The 17,354-nt window shown below is 59.9% G+C and overlaps 1 non-coding gene across 1 annotated transcript; it reads right to left on the bottom strand.

The window, feature by feature from the left end:
- Positions 1-4,663: 4,663 nt before the first annotated feature.
- Positions 4,664-4,782, bottom strand: LOC131872331 (5S ribosomal RNA). The gene has a single exon (XR_009370494.1). It is a non-coding gene; the product is annotated as a 5S ribosomal RNA (ribosomal RNA).
- Positions 4,783-17,354: the final 12,572 nt, after the last annotated feature.

The following is a 17,354-nucleotide window of genomic DNA, read 5'->3' as shown; positions in this document are numbered from 1 at the left end:
TTCCCTTTTTCTCACTATCTTTCAAAACGGAAATTTTAAAATCTCGTTTTTTTTTTGCCTTTTATGGAAATTAGTGAAGGCATCGCATCAAAGGTGCGCACCTCGCTGCCCACCTTGGTGTGCTCCGAGGTGCCCACCACGGTGCGCAACGCCGGTGCGAACCCGGGAGCGCCCCGATGTGTGCTCCAAGGTGCGGCGTGCACGAAGTCGGACCCCGGTTTGCCCCGGGTGCGCACCTCGCGTGCACCTTGGTGCGCACACCTTGGCTGGGTTGCGCGGCCTGGTGGGCACCATGGTGCGCACCAAGGAGCGCTCCGAAGTGTGCTCCAAGGTGCGGCGTGCACGAAGTCGGAGCCCGGTTTGCCCCGGGTGCGCACCTTCGCCGCGGTGGGCACCATGGCGTGCACGAAGTCGGAGCCCGGTTTGCCCCGGGTGCGCACCTCGCGTGCACCTTCGCCGGGGTGGGCACCTCGGCTGGGTTGCGTGCCCTGGTGCGCACCAAGGAGCGCTCTGAAGTGTGCTCCAAGGTGCGGCGTGCACGAAGTCGGAGCCCGGTTTGCCCCGGGTGTGCACCTCGGGTGCGCACCTCGCGTGCACCTTCGCTGCGGTGGGCACCTTGGCTGGGTTGCGCGCCTTGGTGGGCACCATGCAGTGCACGAAGTCGGAGCCCGGATTGCCCCGGGCGCGCACCTCCGCCAGGGTGGGCACCTTGGTGCGCACAACTTGCCTGGGCTGCGCACCAGGAAGGGCTCAAGATGGCACCCGCGTTCCGTTTTTTTCACTATCTTTCAGAACGGAAATTTTAAAATCTCGTTTTTTTTTGCCTTTTCTTGAAATTAGTGAAGGCAGCGCATCAAAGGTGCGCAACGCTGGTGCGAACCTGGGAGCGCTCCGATGTGTGCTCCAAGGTGCGGCGTGCACGAAGTCGGACCCCGGTTTGCCCCGGGTGCGCACCTCGCGTGCACCTTGGTGCGCACACCTTGGCTGGGTTGCGCGCCCTGGTGGGCACCATGGTGCGCACCAAGGAGCGCTCCGAAGTGTGCTCCAAGGTGCGGCGTGCACGAAGTCGGAGCCCGGTTTGCCCCGGGTGCGCACCTCGCGTGCACCTTCGCCGCGGTGGGCACCATGGCGTGCACGAAGTCGGAGCCCGGTTTGCCCCGGGTGCGCACCTCGCGTGCACCTTCGCCGGGGTGGGCACCTTGGTGTGCAGACCTTGGCTGGGTTGCGCGCCCTGGTGGGCACCATGGTGCGCACCAAGGAGCGCTCCGAAGTGTGCTCCAAGGTGCGGCCTGCACGAAGTCGGAGCCCGGTTTGCCCCGGGTGTGCACCTCGGGTGGGCACCTTGGTGCGCATGCCTTGCCTGGGCTGCGCACCAGGGCGGGCTCAAGATGGCACCCGCGTTCCTTTTTTTTCACTATCTTTCAAAACGGAAATTTTAAAATCTCATTTTTTTTTGCCTTTTTCTGGAAATTAGTGAAGGCAGCGCATCAAAGGTGCGCACCTCGCTGCCCACCACGGTGCGCAACGCCGGTGGGCACCCGGGAGTGCTTCGAAGTGTGCTCCAAGGTGCTGCGTGCACGTTGTCGGAGCCCGGTTTGCCCCGGGTGCGCACCTCGCGTGCACCTTCGTCGGGGTGGGCACCTTGGCTGGGTTTGCCCCGGCTGCGCTCCGAAGCGGGGTTATTGGAGCGCCGCCTCTTTTTTTGTCGGAGCGTTTGGTGGGGTTTCTCGCATTGGCTCTTCCGAGGCCCGGTTGCCACCCTGGCGCGCACGAAGTCGGAAGTAGGGTTAATTGCCCGGGTGCGCACCTTTGCCAGGGTGGGCACCTTACCTGGGCTGCGCACCAGGGCGGGCTCAAGATGGCACGCGCGTTCCGTTTTTTTCACTATCTTTCAAAACGGAAATTTTAAAATCTCCTTTTTTTTTTGCCTTTTCTGGAAATTAGTGAAGGCAGCGCATCAAAGGTGCGCACCTCGCTGCCCACCTTGGTGTGCTCTGAGGTGCGCACCCGGGAGCGCTACGAAGTGTGCTCCAAGGTGCGGCGTGCACGTTGTCGGAGCCCGGTTTGCCCCGGGTGCGCACCTCGCCTGCACCTTGGCCGGGGTGGGCACCTTGGCTGGGTTTGCCCAGGGTGCGCTCCGAAGCGGGGTTACTGGAGCGCCCCCTCTTTTTTTGTCAGAGCGTTTGGTGGGGTTTCTCGCATTGGCTCTTCCCAGGCCCGGTTGTTGGGTGCGCTCCCACCCTGGCGCGCGCGAAGTTGGAAGTTGGATTAATTGCCCGGGCGCGCACCTTCGCCAGGGTGGGCACCTTGGTGCGCACACCTTGGCTGGGCTGCGCACCAGGGCGGGCTCAAGATGGCACCAGCATTCCCTTTTTCTCACTATCTTTCAAAACGGAAATTTTAAAATCTCGTTTTTTTTTTGCCTTTTATGGAAATTAGTGAAGGCATCGCATCAAAGGTGCGCACCTCGCTGCCCACCTTGGTGTGCTCCGAGGTGCCCACCACGGTGCGCAACGCCGGTGCGAACCCGGGAGCGCCCCGATGTGTGCTCCAAGGTGCGGCGTGCACGAAGTCGGACCCCGGTTTGCCCCGGGTGCGCACCTCGCGTGCACCTTGGTGCGCACACCTTGGCTGGGTTGCGCGGCCTGGTGGGCACCATGGTGCGCACCAAGGAGCGCTCCGAAGTGTGCTCCAAGGTGCGGCGTGCACGAAGTCGGAGCCCGGTTTGCCCCGGGTACGCACCTCGCGTGCACCTTCGCCGGGGTGGGCACCTCGGCTGGGTTGCGCGCCCTGGTGCGCACCAAGGAGCGCTCCGAAGTGTGCTCCAAGGTGCGGCGTGCACGAAGTCGGAGCCCGGTTTGCCCCGGGTGCGCACCTTCGCCGCGGTGCGCACCATGGCGTGCACGAAGTCGGAGCCCGGTTTGCCCCGGGTGCGCACCTCGCGTGCACCTTCGGCGGGGTTGCGCGCCCTGGTGGGCACCATGGTGCGCACCAAGGAGCGCTCCGAAGTGTGCTCCAAGGTGCGGCGTGCACGAAGTCGGAGCCCGGTTTGCCCCGGGTGCGCACCTCGCGTGCACCTTCGGCGGGGTTGCGCGCCCTGGTGGGCACCATGGTGCGCACCAAGGAGCGCTCCGAAGTGTGCTCCAAGGTGCGGCGTGCACGAAGTCGGAGCCCGGTTTGCCCCGGGTGCGCACCTCGCGTGCACCTTCGCCGCGGTGGGCACCATGGCGTGCACGAAGTCGGAGCCCGGTTTGCCCCGGGTGCGCACCTCGCGTGCACCTTCGCCGGGGTGGGCACCTCGGCTGGGTTGCGCGCCCTGGTGCGCACCAAGGAGCGCTCCGAAGTGTGCTCCAAGGTGCGGCGTGCACGAAGTCGGAGCCCGGTTTGCCCCGGGTGCGCACCTCGCGTGCACCTTCGCCAGGGTGGGCACCTCGGTGCGCACACCTTCTCAATGTTTTCTTGCCTTTTCTGGAAATTGGTGAAGGCAGCGCATCAAAGGTGCGCACCTCGGTGTGCTCCGAGGTGCGAACCCGAGAGCGCTCCGAGGTGCCCACGAAGTCGAAAGTCGGGTTAATTGCATTGTTTTCCCCGGGTGCGCTCCGAGGTGCGCAACATCGGCGCGCACCAAGGAGGGCTCCGAAGTGTGCTCCAAGGTGCGCACGATGGCGTGCACCTCTGGTGCGCACGATTCGGAGCTCGGTTTGACCGGGGTGCGCACACCTTGGCTGGGTTGCGCACCTTTTGTGCGCTCCAAGGTGCGCACGAAGTCGGAGCTCGGTTTGCCCCGGGTGCGCACCTTCGCCAGGGTGCGCACCTTGATGCGCACGCCTTGGCTGGGCTGCGCACCTTGGTGGGCGCCATGGTGCGCACCTTTCGTGCGCTCCAAGGTGCGCACGAAGTCGGAGCTCGGTTTGCCCCGGGTGCGCACCTTGGTGGGCGCCATGGTGCACTCCGAGGTGCCCAAGATTGGTGCGCACCAAGGAGCGCTCCGAAGTGCGCTCCAAGGTGCGCGCGAAGTCGAAAGTTGGGTTAATTGTCCGGTTTGCCTCGGGTGCGCACCTTGCGTGCACCTTCGCCAGGGTGGGCGCCTTGGTGCGCACACCTTGGCTGGGCTGCGCACACCTTGGCACCCGCGTTTCCTTCATTTTAAATTTTTTTTTTTTACAATCTCTCAAGTGGGAAATTCTATAATCTCAACTTTTTTTGCCTTTTCAGGAAACTTTTGAATGGAGCGCATCATTGGTGCGCTCCGAAGTGTGCTCCAAAGCTCTCTCCAGCTGCGTGCACCTGCCCCGGCCGCGCACCCGGCCCCGCCCAGCTTCGCTCACCTGTCCCGGGCGTCTGGTGCGGAACCTTAGAGTAAGAAACATCACCGTGCACCTTGGCCAACGTGCGCGACTCGACCGAGCGCGCACTGGCCGAGGTGCACACCGATTTCACCTGGGTGCGCGCGCAGCACCTCGGGCGCACCGGGGTGCGCGCACAACGCCCGGGTTGCACCGTGGCCTGTGTGCTCGGGGTGCCTCGGGTGCGCGCTCGGTGTCGCCCCCGCGCGCGCGGTAGTGCGGGCAGCGCACCCCGGCCCGGCCCGGCCCCGACGAGAACGCAAACGGGCAAAAGGTTTATTCAAATAGCATTGCGACGCCCGGCGAAAAACTAAAAAAGGGTGCAACACCGGGACTTCCCGGGAGGTCACCCATCCCAGTACTACTCCGGCCCAAGCGCGCTTAACTGCGGAGTTCTGATGGGATCCGGTGCACTAATGCTGGTATGATCGCACCCGTTATGAGCTTGTCGCAGTGTGTACTTAGCAAACCGCGACCCACGTGCGAATCCACCCCGGCCACCCACCCCCGTCGAGGTGCACACCCTCCCTCGCGAAGTGCGCCCCGTTCGCCAAGTGTGAGCCCTGCCCGGGTGCGCGCACCTTGCTAGGGCGTCGGGTGTGCACCCGGCCCGGCCTACGTGCGTGCACCTGGAGGGGGCGTCGTGTGCGTGCAGTGTCCCGTCTGCAACGCGGTGCCCACACACCACCTCGGGCGCAACGACCTGCGCTCACATGTGGGCCGAGTGCACCTTGGTGCATGTTCGGGGCGCCTCGGGTGCACGCTCGATCTTGCCCCGGTGCACCAAGGCGCTCGGTTTGCCCCGGGTGCGCACTTGGTGCAAGGTGGGCACCCAAAATAGGGATCAAGCACCAAAACACAAGTTTCGGGATGCAAAATGGGACCCAAGGACCACAAATGCGTTCCAAGACCCATGATGGGTCCACGAGAACAAAAATGTGTTCCGAGACTTAATAAACAAATATTGGGTTTTAGGAGAAGAAACATGCTCTGATGCCCAAAACGAGAATCGACCCCGAAAAGGCCACAGGCCAAAAGTGGGATGCGAGACAAAAAAAAATGGGACCCGAGGACCAAAATTGGGTTCCCAGGTCGAAGACAGGGCAACCGGACAAGAAACGACCTCTAAGGCTCGAAATGAGTCCCGACGACTAAAACTTGACAAGAAGCACCCATCAGGCACCCAACTCGACACCCATGGGATGCCGACCCACCCGGGCTTCCACCTAGCACACCTTGGCACCCACCCACCCTCGCACCCAACCTCGCACCCAACTTAGCACCTTTGAACCCACATTGGCACTCACCCTGACCCTGGCACCTTGGAACCCACATTGGCACTCACCTTGACCCTGGCACCCACCTTTGCACTCACCTTGGGACCCACCCTGGCTCCCACCTCGGCACCCACCCAGACACCCACCTTGGTTCCTTGGCACCCACCTTGGATCCTTGGCACCCACCCCGACACCCACCTTGGCACGCAACTTGGCTACTTGCCACCCACCTTGGCTCCTTGACGCCCACCCCGACAACCACCCCGTGACCTACCCTGGCTAGGGTTGGTGCACACCCACCCTGGTGCCCACCTTGGCACCCACCCTATGACCCACCTTGGCACGCACCTTAGTACCCACCCCGTTACCCACCCTAGGACCCACCCCGTGACCCACCTTGGCCAGGGTGGGTGCACCCACCCTGGTGCCCACCTTGGCACCCACCCATCCTAGCACCCAGCCTGTGACCGGGCTTGGAACCCAACCTTGCACCCGCACCCGTCTTGGCCAGTGTGGGTGCGCACCCATCCTGGCACCCACGTTGTGACACACCCTTTAACCCACGCACCCTAGCACCCACGTTGGCACCCACCTTGGAACCCAACCTAGCAACTTGGCACCCACCCCGTGACCCACCTTGGCATCCACCATAGCAGTCGCCGACTTGGCACCCACCTCGGCACCCACCTTGACACTTGTGGACCCACCTTGCCACTCACCCTAGCATCGACCCATCCTAGCACCCACCCTGGCACCTTTGCACCCTAGCACTCACCCATCCTAGCACCTAACCTGTGACCCACCTTGACACTCACCCTCGCACCCACCTTGGAACCCAACCTAGCACCCACCCACCCTGACACCAACCCTAGCACCTACCCACCCTTGCACCCACCCTGTGACCCATCTTGGCACCCACCCATCCTACCACTCAACCTATCACCCACCTTCTCACCCACCTTGGCATCCACCTTAGCACCCACCCACACTGGCACCTTGGCACCCACCTCGGGCAAGGTGGGTGCACACCCACCCTGGCACCCAATTTAGAACCCACCGAGCATGTTACCCACCTTGGCACCCACATTGCAGCCCACCCTAGTACCCACCCTATGACCCACATTGGCATCCACACCCTAGCACCCAGGCACCTCGACACCCGCCTTGACACCCACCCTAGCACTGAACCTGTGACCCACCTTGGAACTCACCCTAGAACCCACCCACCCTGTGAACCACCTTGGCATCCACCTTAGCACCCACCCACCTTGGCACCCACTCTAGCACTCACCCATCCTAACACCCAACTTGTTACCCACCTTGGCACCCGCCCTCGCGTCCACCTTGAAACCCACCCTAGCACCCACCCACGCAGGAGCCCACCTTGGCACCCAACCTAACACCCACGCATCCTGGCACCCAACTTGTGACCCACCTTGGAACCCACCCTAGTACCCACCTTTGAACCCACTATATCACCAACCCACCTTGGCACCCACCCTATGACCCTCTTTGGAATCCACCCTAGCACGCACCCACCCTGGCACCCACCATGGAGCGCACCCTAGCACCCACCCACCTCGGCACGCACCTCAACACCCACCTTGGTGTGCGCACTGCGCCAACCTCTCAAAGACCCTATGTGGTGCGCTCCAAAGTGTACACCTTTGGTGCGCTCCAAGGTGCGCACCTTTGGTGCACACCGAGGTGCACACCAAAGTGTGCACCGAGGTGAGCACCAAAGTGCACTCCAGGGTGCACACCAAGGCGTGCACCTTTGGTGCGGTCAATGCAAACGAATTCGGAAGTTGGGGTCGATGTCCTAATCGCTGCTGCAGACTACACGTATGAGAATCGGACAAATAGCTTTATATAGGGGAGGTGTTGCGTTTGATGGGTCGACTCCCCTGGTTGTGTGCACTGCACCAACTTCAAAGACCCTGTCTTGTTTAAGAAGTCAAAAGTTGGGGTGGATGTCCTAATCATTGCTGCAGTCTACGCATGTATGAGAATCAGACAAATAGCTTATATAGGGGAGGTGTTGCATTCGGTGGGTTGACTCCCCTGGTTGTGCGCACTGCGCCAACCTCAAAGACCCCGCATAGCAGAAGAAGTCGGAAGTCGGATTTTGGTGAGCACCAAGGCGTGCACCTTTGGTGCGGTCAACGCAGACGAATTCAGAAGTTGGGGTGGATGTCCTAATCGTTGTTGCAGGCTACACATGTATGAGAATCAGACAAATAGCTTATATAGGGGAGGTGTTGGGTTTGATGGGTCAACTCCCTTGGTTGTGCGCATTACGCCAACCTCAAAGACCTTGTTTTCGTTAAGAAGTCAAAAGTTGGGGTCAATGTCCTAATGGCTCCTGCAGGCTACACATGTATGAGAATCGGACAAATAGCTTATATAGGGGAGGTGTTGGGTTTGATGGGTCGACTCCCCTGGTTGTGCGCATTACGTCAACCTCAAAGACCTTGTTTTCGTTAAGAAGTCAAAAGTTGGGGTCGATGTCCTAATTGCTCCTGTAGACTACACATGTATGAGAATCAGACAAATAGCTTATATAGGGGAGGTGTTGGGTTTGATGGGTTGACTCCCCTAGTTGTTCGCATTACACCAACCTCAAAGACCTTGTTTTCGTTTAGAAGCCGAAAGTTGGGGTCGATGTCCTAATTGCTCCTGCAGGCTACGCATGTATGAGAATCAGACAAATAGCTTATATAGGGGAGGTGTTGGGTTTGATGGGTCGACTCCCCTGGTTGTGCGCATTGCGCCAACCTCAAAGACCCTGCATTGCGGATGAAGTCGAAAGTCAGAGTTTGGTGTGCTACAAGGTGTGGTCGAAGGTGCTCACCTAGGTGTGCACCTTTGGAGCACAGGAAAAGTGCCCTCCAAAAGTGCGCACCTTTGGAGTGCACAAAAGTGCCCTCCAAAAGTGCGCACCTTTGGAGCGCAGAAAAGTGCCCTCCAAAAAGTGCCCTCCAAAAGTGCGCACCTTTGGAGCGCAGAAAAGTGCCCTCCAAAAAGTGCCCTCCAAAAGTGCGCACCTTTGGAGCGCAGAAAAGTGCCCTCCAAAAAGTGCCCTCCAAAAGTGCGCACCTTTGGAGCGCAGAAAAGTGCCCTCCAAAAAGTGCCCTCCAAAAGTGCGCACCTTTGGAGCGCAGAAAAGTGCCCTCCAAAAAGTGCCCTCCAAAAGTGCGCACCTTTGGAGCGCAGAAAAGTGCCCTCCAAAAAGTGCCCTCCAAAAGTGCGCACCTTTGGAGCGCAGAAAAGTGCCCTCCAAAAAGTGCCCTCCAAAAGTGCGCACCTTTGGAGCGCAGAAAAGTGCCCTCCAAAAAGTGCCCTCCAAAAGTGCGCACCTTTGGAGCGCAGAAAAGTGCCCTCCAAAAAGTGCCCTCCAAAAGTGCGCACCTTTGGAGCGCAGAAAAGTGCCCTCCAAAAAGTGCCCTCCAAAAGTGCGCACCTTTGGAGCGCAGAAAAGTGCCCTCCAAAAGTGCGCACTTTTGGTGCGCACCAAGGCGCTGGTTCGGTCGTTGCAGGCGAGTTCGGAAGTTGGGGTCGATGTCCTGAGCGGAGGTGCAAACTACACAGGTGTCGGAATCGGACAAATAGCTTACATAGGGGAGGTGTATGCTTCGATGGGTCGACTCCCCAGGTTGAGCGCACCGCGCCAACCTCAAAGACCCTACGGTATGGATGAAGTCGGAAGTTGGGTCCGATGACCGATTCGATTAGTAGGTATGCTCATGAGGTCGGAATTTGGGTCCGATGACCTGCCATGTGCAGGAAGGCGAATGTTGACACTGTGCGTTGCAAGGTGCACACCAAGGCGCTGGTGCGGTCTTTTTAGTCGAGTTCGGAAGTTGGGGTCGATGTCCTGATCGGAGGTGCAAGCTACACAGGTGTGGGAATCGGACAAATAGCTTATATAGGGGAGGTGTATGCTTCGTTGGGTCGACTCCCCGGGTTGAGCGCACCGCGCCAACCTCAAAGACCCTACGGTATGGATGAAGTCGGAAGTTGGGTCCGATGACCGATTCGATATGTAGGCATACTCGCGAGGTCGGAATTTGGGTCCGATGACCTGCCACGTGCAGGAAGGCGAATGTTGGCACTGTGCGTTGCAAGGTGCGCACCAAGGCGCTGGTTCGGTCGTTGGAGGCGAGTTCGGAAGTTGGGGTCGATGTCTTGATCGGAGGTGCAAACTACACAGGTGTGGGAATCGGACAAATAGCTTATATAGGGGAGGTGTATGCTTCGTTGGGTCGACTCCCCGGGTTGAGCGCACCGCGCCAACCTCAAAGACCCTACGGTATGGATGAAGTCGGAAGTTGGGTCCGATGACCGATTCGATATGTAGGCATACTCGCGAGGTCGGAATTTGGGTCCGATGACCTGCCATGTGCAGGAAGGCGAATGTTGGGACTGTGCGTCGCAAGGTGCGCACCAAGGCGCTGGTGCCGTCGTTGCAGTCGAGTTCGGAAGTTGGGGTCGATGTCCTGGTCAGAGGTGCAAACTACACAGGTGTGGGAATCGGACAAATAGCTTATATAGGGGAGGTGTATGCTTCGATGGGTCGACTCCCTGGGTTGAGCGCACCGCGCCAACCTCAAAGACCCTACAGTATGGATGAAGTCGGAAGTTGGGTCCGATGACCGATTCGATACGTAGGCATATTGGCGAGGTCTGAATTTGTGTCCGATGACCTGCCATGCGCAGGAAGGCGGAATTTGGGTCCGATGACCGAGTTGATGGCGTGCCATGCGCAGAAAGGCGGAATTTGGGTCCGATGACCGAGTTGATGTTGATGGCCCGCCATGCACAGGAAGGCGGAATTTGGGTCCGATGACCGATTTGAAGGCGTGCCATACGCAAAAAGGCGGAGTTTGGGTCCGATGACCGAGTTGATATTGATGGCCCGCCATGCGCAGGAAGGCGGAATTTGGGTCCGATGACCTGACATACGCATGGAGTCCGACTCGGGGGCCGATGTTCGATTCGATGACTTGCATTGTGGGTAAAGTCGGAAGTTGTGGTCTTTGACCCGATTCGATGACCAGACTTCGGCTGCTTGAGAATCGGACAAATAACTTATATAGGGGAGGTAGTGTTCTCGAGCATCCTCCCCCCGTGCCCGTTTATGTCGATTGATGCTGGTGCTCGACTGGTTGGAGCGCTCGGATGCAAAAATCTTGCACCAGGATTTATCGATTGTGATGGACACGGCAAGTCTCCTGATTGCTATGCAGGAGCTCATCGTGAATCTCTATGCGGCCTTGGTATGGACTCGACCTGCGGAATGGTTCGGCAATGGTAGTCGCTCCAACACGTCCTTGCAATGGCCACAGAGGTGATTCGACTAGAGCTCCAGTCTAGCTTTTGGGTTGCTTGGCGGACTGGTATAGCCGCGATCGAGTTCCGGCCATGAACGTTTTAGATAGCTCTTGGGCTTTCTGGGACGGAAGTCGGAAGTTTGGGCTGTTGTCCGATTTGATGACCATTCTTCGGATGTGTGAGAATCGGACAAATAACTTATATAGGGGACTGTGTTGTCTCACGCAGCCCCCTCCGTGCCCCTCTATCTCGACCGATGTTGGTGCTTGAAAGGGTTGGGATCGCTCGGATTTATAAACGTGCACCACCATTTGTCGAGTGTGAGGGACGCGGCAGGTCTCCTAAATGCTATGCGGGCGCTCTCTGAGAATCTCTATCCGGCCTCGACACAGACTAGTCTTGCTGAATGGTTTGGCACTGGTAGTCGATCCAACACGTCGTTGTTGTGGCCGCCTAGGCGATTCGATTCGAGCCCCCGTCTAGCTTTTGGGTTGCTTGGCGGATTTTGCCCTATCCGCAAGTGAGCTCGGTCCCTAAACGTTCGAGAAACCCGATTGCTATGCGCCGACTCTCTTTCTTGCGAGCCTCCATCTAGCTTTTGGGTCTCTACGGAACGGAAGTCGGAATCTGGGACCGTTGTTTGATTCGACGAGGCAGACTACGGTTGTGCGAGAATCGGACAAATAACTTATATAGGGGAGGTGTTGACTGGAGCATTCTCCCCCGTGCCCCTCTAACTCGACCAATGCTGGCGCTCGAACGGTGGTAGCGCTCGGATTTTCATTGAGCGCCAGCATTGGTCGATTTAGAGGGGCATGCGAGATTCCCGAATGCTATGCGAGGGCTCTAACGGAAATGTCTATTGGTTTCGGTATGGATGCAATTGCGAGTGGTTCGGCAAAGGTAGTCGTTCCGATGCGTCCATGTCGTGGCCAAATCGATAATTCGATTTGAGCCCTCGTATAGCATTTGGGTCTCTCGATGTGATTCCGCATTCCAGTCCCTTTGGGCACTGCTTGAGCCGCATCCCAGGGGGTTCCCTTCCCAATAATCTGCCTCGCAACCCGATTGCTATGCGGTGAGGCTCCTCGGCCGCCTCGGAACTATCTGTGTATCAGACGCATCGCGGGATAAGGGGTTGGCAACGGTAGTCGCCCCAAGCGCGTCCGATGCTTGGACCATTCCGAGGCGGCCCTGAAGCCTCTTCCGTCTAGCCGTTGGGTCCTTCTCGCCGCATCCCTCGCCTCGCACCCCGATTGCTATGCGGTGAGGCTCCTCGGCCGCCTCGGAACTATCTGTGTATCGGACGCGTCGCGGGATAAGGGGTTGTCACTGGTAGTCGCCCCAAGCGCGTCCGATGCTTGGACCATTCCGAGGCGGCCCTGAAGCCTCTTCCGTCTAGACGTTGGGTCCTTCTCGCCGCATCCCTCGCCTCGCACCCCGATTGCTATGCGGTGAGGCTCCTCGGCCGCCTCGGAACTATCTGTGTATCGGACGCGTCGCGGGATAAGGGGTTGTCATTGGTAGTCGCCCCAAGCGCGTCCGATGCTTGGACCATTCCGAGGCGGCCCTGAAGCCTCTTCCGTCTAGCCGTTGGGTCCTTCTCGCCGCATCCCTCGCCTCGCACCCCGATTGCTATGCGGTGAGGCTCCTCGGCCGCCTCGGAACTATCTGTGTATCGGACGCGTCGCGGGATAAGGGGTTGTCACTGGTAGTCGCCCCAAGCGCGTCCGATGCTTGGACCATTCCGAGGCGGCCCTGAAGCCTCTTCCGTCTAGCCGTTGGGTCCTTCTCGCCGCATCCCTCGCCTCGCACCCCGATTGCTATGCGGTGAGGCTCCTCGGCCGCCTCGGAACTATCTGTGTATCGGACGCGTCGCGGGATAAGGGGTTGTCACTGGTAGTCGCCCCAAGCGCGTTCGATGCTTGGACCATTCCGAGGCGGCCCTGAAGCCTCTTCCGTCTAGCCGTTGGGTCCTTCTCGCCGCATCCCTCGCCTCGCACCCCGATTGCTATGCGGTGAGGCTCCTCGGCCGCCTTGGAACTATCTGTGTATCGGACGCGTCGCGGGATAAGGGGTTGTCACTGGTAGTCGCCCCAAGCGCGTCCGATGCTTGGACCATTCCGAGGCGGACCCGAAGCCTCTTCCGTCTAGCCGTTGGGTCCTTCTCGCCACATCCTTCGCCTCGCACCCCGATTGCTATGCGGTGAGGCTCCTCGGCCGCCTCGGAACTATCTGTGTATCGGACGCGTCGCGGGATAAGGGGTTGTCACTGGTAGTCGCCCCAAGCGCGTCCGATGCTTGGACCATTCCGAGGCGGACCCGAAGCCTCTTCCGTCTAGCCGTTGGGTCCTTCTCGCCGCATCCCTCGCCTCGCACCCCGATTGCTATGCGGTGAGGCTCCTCGGCCGCCTTGGAACTATCTGTGTATCGGACGCGTCGCGGGATAAGGGGTTGTCACTGGTAGTCGCCCCAAGCGCGTCCGATGCTTGGACCATTCCGAGGCGGACCCGAAGCCTCTTCCGTCTAGCCGTTGGGTCCTTCTCGCCGCATCCCTCGCCTCGCACCCCGATTGCTATGCGGTGAGGCTCCTCGGCCGCCTTGGAACTATCTGTGTATCGGACGCGTCGCGGGATAAGGGGTTGTCACTGGTAGTCGCCCCAAGCGCGTCCGATGCTTGGACCATTCCGAGGCGGACCCGAAGCCTCTTCCGTCTAGCCGTTGGGTCCTTCTCGCCGCATCCCTCGCCTCGCACCCCGATTGCTATGCGGTGAGGCTCCTCGGCCGCCTTGGAACTATCTGTGTATCGGACGCGTCGCGGGATAAGGGGTTGTCACTGGTAGTCGCCCCAAGCGCGTCCGATGCTTGGACCATTCCGAGGCGGCCCCGAAGCCTCTTCCGTGTAGCCGTTGGGTCCTTCTCGCCGCATCCCTCGCCTCGCACCCCGATTGCTATGCGGTGAGGCTCCTCGGCCGCCTTGGAACTATCTGTGTATCGGACGCGTCGCGGGATAAGGGGTTGTCACTGGTAGTCGCCCCAAGCGCGTCCGATGCTTGGACCATTCCGAGGCGGCCCCGAAGCCTCTTCCGTGTAGCCGTTGGGTCCTTCTCGCCGCATCCCTCGCCTCGCACCCCGATTGCTATGCGGTGAGGCTCCTCGGCCGCCTTGGAACTATCTGTGTATCGGACGCGTCGCGGGATAAGGGGTTGTCACTGGTAGTCGCCCCAAGCGCGTCCGATGCTTGGACCATTCCGAGGCGGACCTGAAGCCTCTTCCCTCTAGCCGTTGGGGCTTTCTCGCCGCATCCCTCGCCTCGCACCCTGATTGCTATGCTGTGAGGCTCCTCGGCCGCCTTGGAACTATCTGTGTATCGGACGCATCGCGGGATAAGGGGTTGGCAGTGGTAGTCGCCCCAAGCGCATCCGATGCTTGGACCATTCCGAGGCGGCCCTGCAGCCTCTTCCGTCTAGCCGTTGGGGCCATCTCGCCGCATCCCCCACCTCGCACCACGATTGCTATGCGGTGAGGCTCCTTGGCCGCCTCGGAACTATCTGTGTATCGGACGCATCGCGGGATAAGGGGTTGTCACTGGTAGTCGCCCCAAGCGCGTCCGATGCTTGGACTATTCCGAGGCGGCCCTGCAGCCTCTTCCGTCTAGCCGTTGGGGCCATCTCGCTGCATCCCCCACCTCCTCGGCCGCCTCGGAACTATCTGTGTATCGGACGCATCGCGGGATAAGGGGTTGGCAGTGGTAGTCGCCCCAAGCGCGTCCGATGCTTGGACTATTCCGAGGCAGCCCTGCAGCCTCTTCCGTCTAGCCTTTGGGGCCATCTCGCCGCATCCCTCGCCTCGCACCCCGATTGCTATGCGGTGAGGCTCCTCGGCCGCCTGGGAACTATCTTCGTATCGGACGCATCGCGGGATAAGGGGTTGTCACTGGTAGTCGCCCCAAGCGCGTCCGATGCTTGGACTATTCCGAGGCGGCCCTGTGGCCTCTTCCGTCTAGCCGTTGGGGCCATCTCGCCGCATCCCCCACCTCGCACCCCGATTGCTATGCGGTGAGGCTCTTCGGCCGCCTTGGAACTATCTTCGTATCGGACGCATCGCGGGATAAGGGGTTGTCACTGGTAGTGGCCCCAAGCGCGTCCGATGCTTGGACTATTCCGAGGCGGCCCTGCAGCCTCTTCCGTCTAGCCGTTGGGGCCATCTCGCCGCATCCCCCACCTCGCACCCCGATTGCTATGCGGTGAGGCTCCTCGGCCGCCTTGGAACTATCTTCGTATCGGACGCATCGCGGGATAAGGGGTTGTCACTGGTAGTCGCCCCAAGCGCGTCCGATGCTTGGACTATTCCGACGCGGCCCTGTGGCCTCTTCCGTCTAGCCGTTGGGGCCATCTCGCCGCATCCCCCACCTCGCACCCCGATTGCTATGCGGTGAGGCTCCTCGGCCGCCTTGGAACCATCTTCGTATCGGACGCATCGCGGGATAGGGGGCTGTCACTGGTAGTCGCCCCAAGCGTGTCCGATGCTTGGACCATTCCTAGGCGGCCCTGAAGCCTCTTCCGTCTAGCCGTTGGGGCCTTCCCGCCCCATCCCTCGCCTCGCACCCCCGATTGCTATGCGGTGAGGCTCCTCGGCCGCCTTGGAACCATCTGTGTATCGGACGCATCGCGGGATAAGGGGTTGGCACTGGCAGTCGCCCCAAGCGCGTCCGATGCTTGGACCATTCCGAGGTGGCCCTGAAGCCTCTTCCGTCTAGCCGTTGGGGCCTTCCCGCCCCATCCCTCGCCTCGCACCCCGATTGATATGCGGTGAGGCTCCTCGGCCGCCTTGGAACTATCTGTGTATCGGACGCATCGCGGGATAAGGGGTTGGCACTGGTAGTCGTCCCAATCGCATCCGATGCTTGGACCATTCCGAGGCGGCCCTGCAGCCTCTTCCGTTTAGCCGTCGGGGCCTTCCCGCCGCATCCCTCGCCTCGCATCCCGATTCCTATGCGGTGAGTCTTCTCGGCCGCCGCGGAACTATACCTGTTATTGCTACTGCATCCTTCGGCTGGTAACCTCCTCTGCCGCCTTGGAACGTTCTCTTTGTCGGACGCGTCGCGGGATAAGGGGTTGGCACTGGTAGTCGCCCCAAGCGCGCCCGATGCATAGACCGCTCCGAGTCGACCTTGCTTTCAGCCTCTCACATGCATAGACCTCTCTGAGTCGACCCTGCAGCCTCTCACGTTTAGCCTTTGGAATCTCGCCTCACAACATGATTGCTATCCTTGATGCATCCCTTGCCTCGAGCCCTGATTGCTTTCTTGGCTGCATCCCTCCTCTCCTCACAGCCCGGTTGTCATCACTGCTTCATCCGTCGCTTCATGCATTCTGGCTGCTGGGCCCTTCCCACCGCACACCTCGATTGCTATCTCTTCTGCATCACACACCCCGATTGCTATCTCTGCTACATCCCTCGGCTCTCACTTCTGCATCCTTCGCCTCACACCTCGATTGCTATCAATGCTGCATCCGTAACCTCACACCCCGATTGCTATGCGGGGAGGCTCCTTGGCCGCCTTGGAAATTTCTGTGTGTCGGACGCACCGCGGGATAAGGGGTTGGCACTGGTAGTCGCCCCAAGTGCGCCCGATTCTTAGACCGCTTCGAGGTGACCTCGTAGCCTCTTTCGTCCAGGCTTCCTGCCTTCAACGCCCTTTTTACACCTCGATTGCTATGCGCGGGCTCGTTGGCGTCTATCACCTCTCTGCGAAGAGTGGCACGATGATTGTTGGGGTAAATCGTAGCAGTCCGATCTCTGGCCTTGGGCCATTGTGAGGGCTGATCGATTTCCTGTGCGCATCTCGTGTTCGCCCAGTAACAGACTCGACGACTTGTAATCGGTCTTGTTCCCGATTGTTCCTGGAGGTAGTCTTCGGAACTCTTGGATTTGACCTGTCACTCGAACTGTCCTCTTCCGAGGATGCTTGTGTGTGTGTGCTTGTGCCATTTCCTTGGCGGTATTAACGAGATATTAAAGAGCGGAGTGAGCGCCTCGCCCAGCTATGTTTGGGGCTCTCACTCCCTTACCCGGTGTGCGACCGCTTTGCACGTAGGTTGCGGAGCATCGCGACTCTTTCGATGTTTGGCGGTTGTCTTCCGGTGATGCGTTGGTCCCGAAGTGCACGTTACTAGCATTTCTGCCATTGTTCTCGATCTTTGGCACGTTCCTTCGTTGCAATTGGATATATATCTCCGTTTATACGCGCAGGCTTCTCCCGCCTATTCAGCGCTGTCCCACTCTCAGCACTCTCGTGGTCTCCTTGGCTTCTCTCTCCCGTGAGCGAGCTCTCTTCTCGAGTCTTTTCCATGTCCCATGGAGGTTGCCTTGCGAAATTCGGGCACACAAACGT

The sequence above is a fragment of the Cryptomeria japonica genome, unplaced genomic scaffold, assembly GCF_030272615.1.
Source record: "Cryptomeria japonica unplaced genomic scaffold, Sugi_1.0 HiC_scaffold_555, whole genome shotgun sequence".
Classification (NCBI taxonomy): Eukaryota; Viridiplantae; Streptophyta; class Pinopsida; order Cupressales; family Cupressaceae; genus Cryptomeria; species Cryptomeria japonica.
The sequence above is the reverse complement of the archived record's forward strand: the minus strand, read 5'-3'. Positions and strand labels throughout refer to the sequence as shown.